Here is a 9,866-nt window from a genome sequence, read left to right as displayed (position 1 = left end):
CACTGCGCAGGCTCGAAGGGTTAATGACCTTTCCCAAATCTTCGCTCGTGAAGACTGGCCATTATTAACTGAAGAGCAGGAGGATAAAAGCAGCAGAATATGCTTCAATAAGCAGGTCTCAAACCTTGATTTACCAAAACTTACTTTTCCAACTCAGCATTTCCTTACAACCTCACAACCTTAAAAATGCCTTCCTCTTTTGTGAAGCAGGAAAATATCTGGAATCAAGAAGGATGGGTGTACAGTAAACAAACATGAGAAGAGACGAGGAGACTTGAAAAGCATCAGCACAGTTTCACTACAAACTTCTGTCTACAAACTTCTTTGAGTTGTCTAAACAGATTGGCAAGTGTGTGGACATCTATGCATCATTGTCAGATAATCTCTCTGCATTTCTACCCCTATCAGCAAGGTCATTCACCAAGGAGAGCTTTAAATGAGGTTTGAAGGGGGAAGGGGTTGAAAACAGGTCCCCAGAGATGAGCCTAAGGGTGGAAAGCCAGAGTTAGAAGTGAAATCAGCAGCCCAGCTGAAGTGCATGAACACCAATGCACACAGTGTGGGTAACAAACAAGAGGAGCTGGAAGCCATCGTGCAGCAGGAAAGCTATGATGTAGTCGCCATCACAGAAACGTGGTGGGATGACTCACATGACTGGAGCGCTGCCATGGACGGCTACAAGCACTTCAGAAGGAACAGGCAAGGTAGGAGAGGTGGAGGGGTGGCTCTATATGTTAGAGAGTCTCTTGACTGTAGAACTTTAAGTCATTAATGATAAGGTTGATTGCCTGTGGATCAGAACCAGGGGGAAGGCCAACAAGGCTGACATCCTGGTGGGAGTCTGTTATAGACCACCCAACCAGGATGATGAGGATGATGAATTATTCTACAGGCAGCTGGCGGATGTCTCAAAATTGCCAGCCCTTGTTCTTGTGGGTGGCTTTAACCTGCTGGATGTCTGCTGGAAACTCAACAGTAGAGAAGAGGCAGTCTAGGAGAATCCTCGAGTGTATAGAGGATAATTTCCTGCTCCAGCTGGTAAATGAACCTACCAAGGGTGGGGCCCCGCTACATCTGCTGTTCACAGAGAGGGGCTGGTGGGAGATGTGGTGATCGGAGGCTGTCTGGGGCACAGTGACCATGAAATAATAGAGTTTTCAATACTCAGGGATGCAAAGAGGGCCATCAATAAAACTGCTACCCTGGACTTCCAGAGGGCAGATTTCAGCCTACTCAGAAGACTGGTTCAGAGGGTACCTTGGGAAACAGCCCTTGAAAACAAAGGGGTCCAGGAGGGATGGACATGCTTCAAGAAGCAAGTCTTGAACGCACAGGAGCAGGCTGTCCCAGTGTGCCAAAAGGCGAGTCAGCAGGGAAGATGTCCAGCCTGGCTGAACAGGGAGATTTTGAAGGGGAAAAAAGAGAGCTAACAGACTACGGAAAAAAGGGCTGGCTACTCAGGAAGAGTTTAGGAATATAATTAGGTCATGTAAAAAGAAAATTAGAGAGACAAATGCACAATTTGAACTCAGTCTAGCCACTTCTGTTAGGGATAACAAGAATTGCTTCTACAAATACATCAGTACCAAAAGGAGGGGCAAGGAAAACCTCCATTCTTTGTTGGACATGGCAGGGAACATAGTCACCAAAGATGAGGAAAAGGCTGAGGTATTTAACACTTTCTTTGCCTCAGTTTTCAACACTAAGACAGGTTATCCTCAGGACAACTGGCCTCTGGAGCTGGTAGACAGAGACAGCAAGCCAAATAGCCCTCCTTTAATCCAGGAGAAAACAGTTAGCAACCTGCTGAGCCACTTGGATCCTTAACAAGTCTGTGGGACCAGATGGGATCCATCCAAGGGTGATGAGGGAGCTGGTGGAAGCTCACCAAGCCGCTCTCCATCATTTAGCAACAGTCCTGGCTCCCTGGGGAGGTCCCAAATGATTGGAAGTTGGCTAATGTCATGCCCATCTGTACCAGGGTGAATTTATGCTGATACTTTTTGTCTGTGTTTGGCCCTGCCACCTGTGAAAGCTTTGCTCTTTCCCTGCCAAGTTATGGGAAAACAAGCACTGATAAGCAGGAAAGTTGTCCTTGAAGACAGCTTCTTGTATAAACTGTTTTAATTGGTGTCCTGTGATTGGTTACTTGTCTGTCAAGGGCATTTGGAGGAGAAAGTGATGATGAAGTGAGGAAGGCTCGGCCCCAGACTGAATTAAGATAGACCCCCAAAACACACTGTGCATGCATGCGGGGATTTCCGAAGTTCTCATGCATGCGCAGAGGAGATGCACTTACATGACCGGGAGGTGGGACTGAGGGCCTTTGGCTGGGCGGTGCTGGCCACACCTGGGAGGTTGTAGTCTCTCAATTAATTGTTTAAAAAGCAGATAGTGCTTTCTTGGGGAGCTAGCTTACTTCAAGGACAACGTTGGCTTTTGGCGGGGGCGCTTGCCAGCTTATTAACTTACTGACTCTCCGAGGATACAGCTTCTGCTATGGGTAATTATAGGTATGCTAGGTCAGTAAGATAACTTTATGGGCAACAGCTGGGTGACTGGGGAGATCGCGCTGGGGGCTTATTCCCCTCCTCATTCTTCCCTTTTGGGTTTGTTCATTTTCTTGGCCACCTTTTGTAATAAATATTGGGATTTTTTTGTGTTGAGCTAGCAATGGTGTCTGTTTTTCGTGTCTGTATATCTCGGACCTTCCCTGATACAGTAACCCCTCCCCGATACACCATCCACAAAAAGGGCTGCAAGGAGGACTTGGGAAACTACAGGCCTGTCAGCCTGACCTCAGTACCTGGCAAGGTTATGGAGTAGATCATCCTCAGTGCAATCACACAGCACCTACAGGAGGACAGGGGATCAGACCCAGCCAGCACGGGTTTAGGAAGGGCAGGTCCTGTCTGACCAACCTGATCTCCTTTTATGAGCAGGTGACCCGCCTGGTGGATGAGGGGAAGGCTGTGGATGTGGTCTGTCTGAACTTCAGCAAAGCCTTTGACACCGTCTCTCACAGCATGCTCCTGGAAAAGCTGGCAGCCCATGGCTTGGACAGGGGCACTCTGTGCTGGGTTAGGAACTGGCTGAAGGGCCGGGCCCAGAGAGTGGTGGTGAATGGGGCTGCATCCAGTTGGCAGCCGGTCACTAGTGGTGTCCCCCAGGGATCAGTGTTGGGCCCAGTTCTCTTTAATGTCTTCACTGATGATCTGGATGAGGGGATTGAGTGTACCATTAGCAAATTTGCAGATGACACCAAGTTGGGGGGAGTGTTGATCTGCTGGAAGGCAGGAGGGCTCTTCAGAGGGACCTGGACAAGCTGGAGAGATGGTCTGATTCCAATGGGATGAGGTTCAACAAGGCCAAGTGCCAGGTCCTGCACTTTGGCCACAACAACCCCATGCAGAGCTACAGGCTGGGCACAGAGTGGCTGGAGAGCAGCCAGGCAGAGAGGGAGCTGGGAGTTTGGATTGACGGGAAGCTGAACATGAGCCAGCAGTGTGCCCAGGTGGCCAAGAAGGCCAATGGCATCCTGGCCTGTGTCAGGAACAGTGTGGCCAGCAGGACTAGGGAAGTGATTCTTGCCCTGTACTCAGCGCTGGTGAGGCCACACCTGAAGTACTGTGTTCAGCTCTGGGCCCCTCAGTTCAGGAAGGATATTGAGGTGCTGGAGCAGGTCCAGAGAAGAGCAACAAGGCTGGTGAAGGGACTCGAGCACAAGTCCTATGAGGAGAGGCTGAGGGAGCTGGGGTTGTTTATCCTGGAGAAGAAGAGGGTCAGGGGAGACCTCATCACTCTCTACAACTCCCTGAAGGGAGGTTGTAGCCGGGTGGGGGTTGGTCTCTTCTCCCAGTCAACCAGCAGTAGAACAACAGGGCATGATCTTAAGCTGTGCCAGGGGAGGTTTGGGTTGATATTAGGAAGAAATTTTTTACGGAGAGAGTAATCAGGCATTGGAATGGGCTGCCCAGGGAGGGGGTGGATTCTCTGTCCCTGGAGGTTTTTAAGATGAGACTGGATGTGGCACTTAGTGCCATGGTCTAGTAACCATGGTGGTGTTGGATCAAGGTTGGACTTGATGATCCCAGAGGTCTTTTCCAACCCGGTTGATTCTATGATTTCTAGGGAAACTGAGCAGCCATAGAATTGGAGGCAAACAGTCAGCTTATGCCATGAAGGGAGGTGACAGGCAGCATTCTTCAACAGGCAGCATTCTTCAAGGGTCTGCACTGGGATTTGTGGTGTTCAACAAGTTTAGAATGATGTAGAAACACCAGTGTGGTGACATTTCTGATGCTTATTTATTCAGGGTAGCTGAAATGAGCAATCTTCAACAATTTCAAGAAGACCTCATGAGACTGGATAACTAGAAAATAACACACAGCTGAAATTCATGGCAGATAATTATAAAGTCAGCCTCAAAGGAGAAAAACAAAATATCTTAATTCCAAATGTGAGATGATTGTTTCCAAGCTGACCATTACCACATGAGCAAAATTTTGAGATTATGATAAATAGTTCCATAAATACATCAACTTAGTGCTCAGTTGCAGTCAAAAGAGCAAATGGAATAATAAAAATTCTTGGAAAAGGAACAGAGACTAAAATCAAGAACATCATTATGTCCCTGTATAAATACAGGGTTTATCCAGAAATTGAATACTGTGTGTGGTTCCACTACTCGTATCTTCAGCAGCATGTAATAGAATTGAGAACAGTTCAGAGAACAGATACAAAGATGTTCTAAGGTGTGGATTTGTTCCCATTAAGAAAAAAAGTTGTATTGTTTATTGTTTCAGAGCCCTCAGTCTAAAAAGAAGCAACTGAGGATAGAGGTCCACAAAAGCATGACACCCTGCAGGGAGAGAGGCACTGCATCTGCCAGGCAACTTGGAGAAGGCATTTGGAGCTGACTGTCCAGGAAGGGCATTGTAACATCAATCATAGAAGAAGTAATTTGACGAGCCAAGGTCTTGAGGGAGAGATAATGTCTCATTAAATCAAGCACTATACTTGAGGAAGAGATGACAAATTTCTGGGCATGCCCATCCTTTAGGTTATTTGGCATCTACCAGACTATGCATCTGGCAAAAAAATGTCACTTTCAAGGCAGTATTGAAAATGTCTTGAACATTCCTCTTTTCCTAATGACTTGATTGCTATTTTGTTCACAGAGCACTACATATGTCAGTCGTTTTACTGTCTTCACAGTGTTCATGTGCTGGCTGAAGCCCACATGATTTAGCTGAGATGGGAATGGGAGCACATAGAAAGAATCCCCTTGCAAACCCTTCTCCATCTTGTTGCACAGGGAACTGGAGCCTGTGGCTCAACAGTTTATACCTCTGCAGCACCTACATTAACATGAACACTAGCCAGTGCTGGAAAACCTTAGTCACTTCTAAGTCTCAGTTCTTCGCTTAAGAGATTGTTTTAATGAAAAATGAAATGACCCAAAGAGGAAGAGTGCTTTCCTCTGTAGCAGAAGTGCTTAACAGGGCAGAGATAGCAGGGCAGCTGTACATTTTCTTTTTTTTTTTGTTGGCAAGACATAATGTAAGTGATATTATTCAGTGTGTCTGTGCATCTATTCATGTCTCTGTGTTAAGGGCTGATAAGGAAGGAATGCAGGAATGTGTAAGAAAGTGCTGTGGCTGAGCTCTCATCTGAACTGCATGCTATGATGGTATCTTCTCTAATTTACAATCCAGTGCATTTAATTCTTATTACTTGCAGTCAGGAGGCACTCTGCATTTTCCCTCCTCTACAATAATCAGTGGAACAAGAGCTTTTTATCTTACGATGTCTCCTTTGGCACTCCTAGAAGAGAAGTCTTTAACATAACAGAATGATAGAGTATTAGTTAAATGCAAGGCTACCGAGTATGAGTTATTTGTCCTGATGTTTATTATTTCATTACTGGTAATTAAATACATTTGCCATCTGTTACCTCAGCGACCTAAAGAGCACATCAGTAGAGCTCTACCCACATTGGCATCATCTGTGATCTCCCTGGAAGTCTCTTTTAGAAACAGCAGCAGCAAGACAAGAAAACAAGAACAGCCTGATAGAATTATTGGAATTGCCAGAACACACGCCAGGGGCACAGTCATTAAAATGCTGCAGAAGTAATTTCAGTCTGGAAATTATCTGTGACTTAAATTCCTTTTATAGATTACCAATTCTAATGATGTTTTGCCTAATGGCACATTAAAAGCAGTTTTCCATCATTTTTAATTAATTGTTGAAAGCAAACAAACATCAAAATGTCTGATAACATAGCCTCAATTCTCTAAATCGAGGTGTTTGATTTTACTCACATGAGTAGCTCTTTTTAACTTCATATATACAAAAGCCCAGGAAACCAACCACATTTGTCTGCACTTGCAAAATTGGAGCCAAGGATCATCACCAACTTTCTCTCCTTACAAAGCAAAACATGTCCTTTCTTTTTGTTCCAGAGCACTTGTGGTAGAGGCTGGTTAATCTCTTTGTTGTCAGGGGTGGGGGAGCAGGAGTGGAAAAGAAATGTGTGGAAAGAAGGAGAAAAACAATAAAGTAAACATTTCACAACAATCTCCAATGAAAGTTACCACAAGACATGCCAGCACTGCCAGATGGATTGGGTAAGTATTAATTCCAACAGATTTTCCTCATTGATGTGGAAAATCTTGAAAAGTGACTCCATAAGTGTTGATTGTTTATGGTCTGGGTTTATTGCATCTCAGTGCCTTCAGCCTAGATATGTTGCATTTAACAGAAAGAACACAAAGCAAACAAAATCCCTTTATTAAAAAAAAATACTTCTGCAAGGCATTAGAATTACACAAAATACAAATATATCATACTCTGCCTTAGAACTATTCCTGAAGCTTTATTACTTTACTTAGTTTCGCATGCTTATTTGAAATTTAGTGTTACTTTACGAGGTTAAGCAGCTGCTGCACACAATTACAAGAATGACTACCTATCAGCAAGGAGCAGTGATTTTTGTGCATATTATATACAAGCAGCTGTATAGCTGCCAAGATACATGAAGCTTCAAGCAAGTAAGGGGTGCCTCGCTGCTGAGCACATTATATATATATATGTGTGTGTGTATATACATATATATATGTGTGTGTGTGTGTATATATATATATATATAATGTAGGGATTTAGCAACTGCATGCCTGGTCAGGGCTTCCTGGAACCACAGCCCAGCAAATGAAAGCATACACATTGAAGTATTACCTGAACCAAAATCAATCACAGTATGTTTCTGAGAGCAAATATTTACTAGTTATATCTGAAGACCTGAGGTATCCTTCAGACCTGAAAGCTTTTATTGTTGGTTCTTACCAGTAATTAAATATGTCAAAACTAAGTCCTTTCAGTTGAGCAAATATAAACATAGGCTTATAAAAGAAACCACTAGCCTATTGCTTTAGATGTTATTAATGAAGGGGAATAGTTTGGGAGCCTGGGAAAGCATTTCATTAAAATACCTGATGCAAGCTGAATGTTGGGCTACATACAGTTATTGGCCTCTGCTCAGTCAAAACTGCTTTTGCTACCAGTTATTATGGTAAAGCAACATTTGCAACAACAAAGTCCTCAGATATCCCTGAACTCAGTCTCCTGCCTGTTTAGCTCCAGCTGCAAGTGCAGAATGGGAGTCTCATGGGTCCTTCTGCCCCCTCCAGAAGGAGCTTGTCAGCCAAGCATCAGGGCCAAACCTTTATCATCTACCATCTGCCTTGGACCAGAGGCTCCCACAAAATATTTTCCACCTCTACTCTGTGTTTCCGTTCTGTTTCTCTTTTTAACAGACAAAAGTGATAAGAAGGCCTTTGCTGTGAAAAGCTGAAGGCAGCCAAGCCACTCAATTTCAGTACAGCCAAAATTACAGCCCCTGGACCTCCACCTGCATAGTGTGCTTCCAGCTCACACTCAAACTGCAGGTGAAAACTATTATTAAGACTGAAAATCCAGTACATGCATGGTAGAGCACTCCAGAATTAGAGTTGAACACACAGTTGGGATGTGAATGTTTTTTCATAGCCAAGACAAGTCTGATGTTTTGGAATTGGTTCTCATCTTGATTTCAGGTTAAAAATGTTCTGAAAATTACTACTGCCTTGTTATTTGTTTTGTTTTAATATTTTCAGAACATTATGTTCTTATTTTGCCCTATTTATTTTATGAATTCTTTCATATAACGTAAATGTTTAGGGTGACACATTGTTCTGCATTAAAAAAAAAAAAGGCAAGAAACCCACCAGATTTTTTATCTAAAGAAAAAGAAAAGAGGACAATTAGGGGCAATTTTTGAAGTTTTTATGCAAAACTATCTGACTGGAAGATTCTGTTAAAACCATCCGTTTCCCTACAAATGTTTTTGCTCAATCAGCATTTTTGATTCTCCCAGTGGAGAGTCTGAATACTGTGCCGACTGTTCAAACTGCCCTCAGACAACATAATTATGTTGTTACTCTCCTGCTCATTGTCCTACTCTGCTCTGCACTGCGGTGGCCTTACCTTGAATATTGTGTGCAGTTTAGGACACCACGATAAAAGAAACACATTAAGCTATTTAGAGTGTCCAAACAAGGGCAACAAAGATGGTGAAGGGCCTTGAGGGGAAGCCATATGAGGAACAGCTGAGGTCACTTGGTCTGTTCAGCCTAGAGAAGAGGAGACTGAGGGGAGACCTCTTTGCAATCTACAGCTTCCTTGTAAGGGGAAGAGGAGGGGCAGGCACTGATCTCTTCTCTGTAGTGTCCAGTGACAGGACTGAGGGAATGACCTGAAGTTGCGTATGGGGAGGTTTAGGTTGGATATTAGGAAAAGATTCTTCACTCAGAGGGTGGTTGGGTGCTGGAACAGGCTCCCCGGGAAGTGGTCACAGCACCAAACCTGACAGAGTTTAAGAAGCATTTGGATGATATTCTGTGGAACATGATGTAGCTACTGGGGATGGTCTTGTGCCGGGCTAAGATTTGGACTCGATGGTCCTTGTAGGTCTCCTCCAGCTCAGCATATTCTGTGATTCTGTGATATTCTTGCTGCAGTTCTTTTCCGTCAGCACCATTTCATAGCCACTGCTTCATGTCTTTCTGCTCATCACAAAGGTATTCTTATTTCCCATGCCAAGCTAATCATCCCTCACTGGTAGTCTGCAGAGACAGAGGCTGGTACAGAAAAACAGAAATCTGGAGAAGTGGAGCTGCCCCCAGCCACTCATATCTCTTCCCATTCCATGTTCCCTGTCTGCAACTTTCAGGTAGCCATGGGTAAAATTTCTACACACTCCACCAACCCCCTTCAAAAATAAATACATCACTAGTTAACCTGAGATGGACTCACAACACCCGCTATTTCAGCCCAAGCAGTTAAAGTCTGTCAAAGTAATAAGAAACTTCTAATAATAATAAAAAAAATTCTTCTAATGGAAAGCATTAAGCAGCCTTAATAAATAATTTTTTGCAGCTGAAGGAGGAGACAGGCTTTCTGCAACATGGACCTGACTCCCTTGCCCTTAGAGGGCATTTTCCCACCTTTTACCTCTCTCCCCACATGTTCCTGTTGTGCCTCTTCTCACTCCTTTAGTCTCTTCTGTTCCTTCCCACATTTTAGACAAAAGCAAAATCTCACCAAAACAGGTCAAGGCCTGACTGACTGTCCTCTTCTGTGGAGGAGGAACTCATCGTGCCATCAGATGAGCAAGCTCAAGTATCCAAGAAGTCTTGGCAAGTGATGTCAGCTCTTATATTTGTAATTAATTCATGAATTTTAGGAATATAAACTAACTTATATTTTATCCGAGCAGGATAAAGATTTCCTTCTCATTTAAAGTGAGTCTATAAAGCAAATAAGTA

General features: G+C 43.9%; 1 pseudogene; it reads left to right on the top strand.

Annotated features, from left to right (window-relative positions):
• The window catches only part of LOC108495419, a 14,272-nt pseudogene extending 6,425 nt beyond the window's left edge, over nucleotides 1-7,847 (top strand).
• Nucleotides 7,848-9,866: the final 2,019 nt, after the last annotated feature.

Source organism: Lepidothrix coronata, unplaced genomic scaffold (genome assembly GCF_001604755.1).
Source record: "Lepidothrix coronata isolate B3197 unplaced genomic scaffold, Lepidothrix_coronata-1.0 Scaffold31, whole genome shotgun sequence".
Taxonomy (NCBI): Eukaryota; Metazoa; Chordata; class Aves; order Passeriformes; family Pipridae; genus Lepidothrix; species Lepidothrix coronata.
This window is presented reverse-complemented; position numbering and strand designations above follow the sequence as displayed.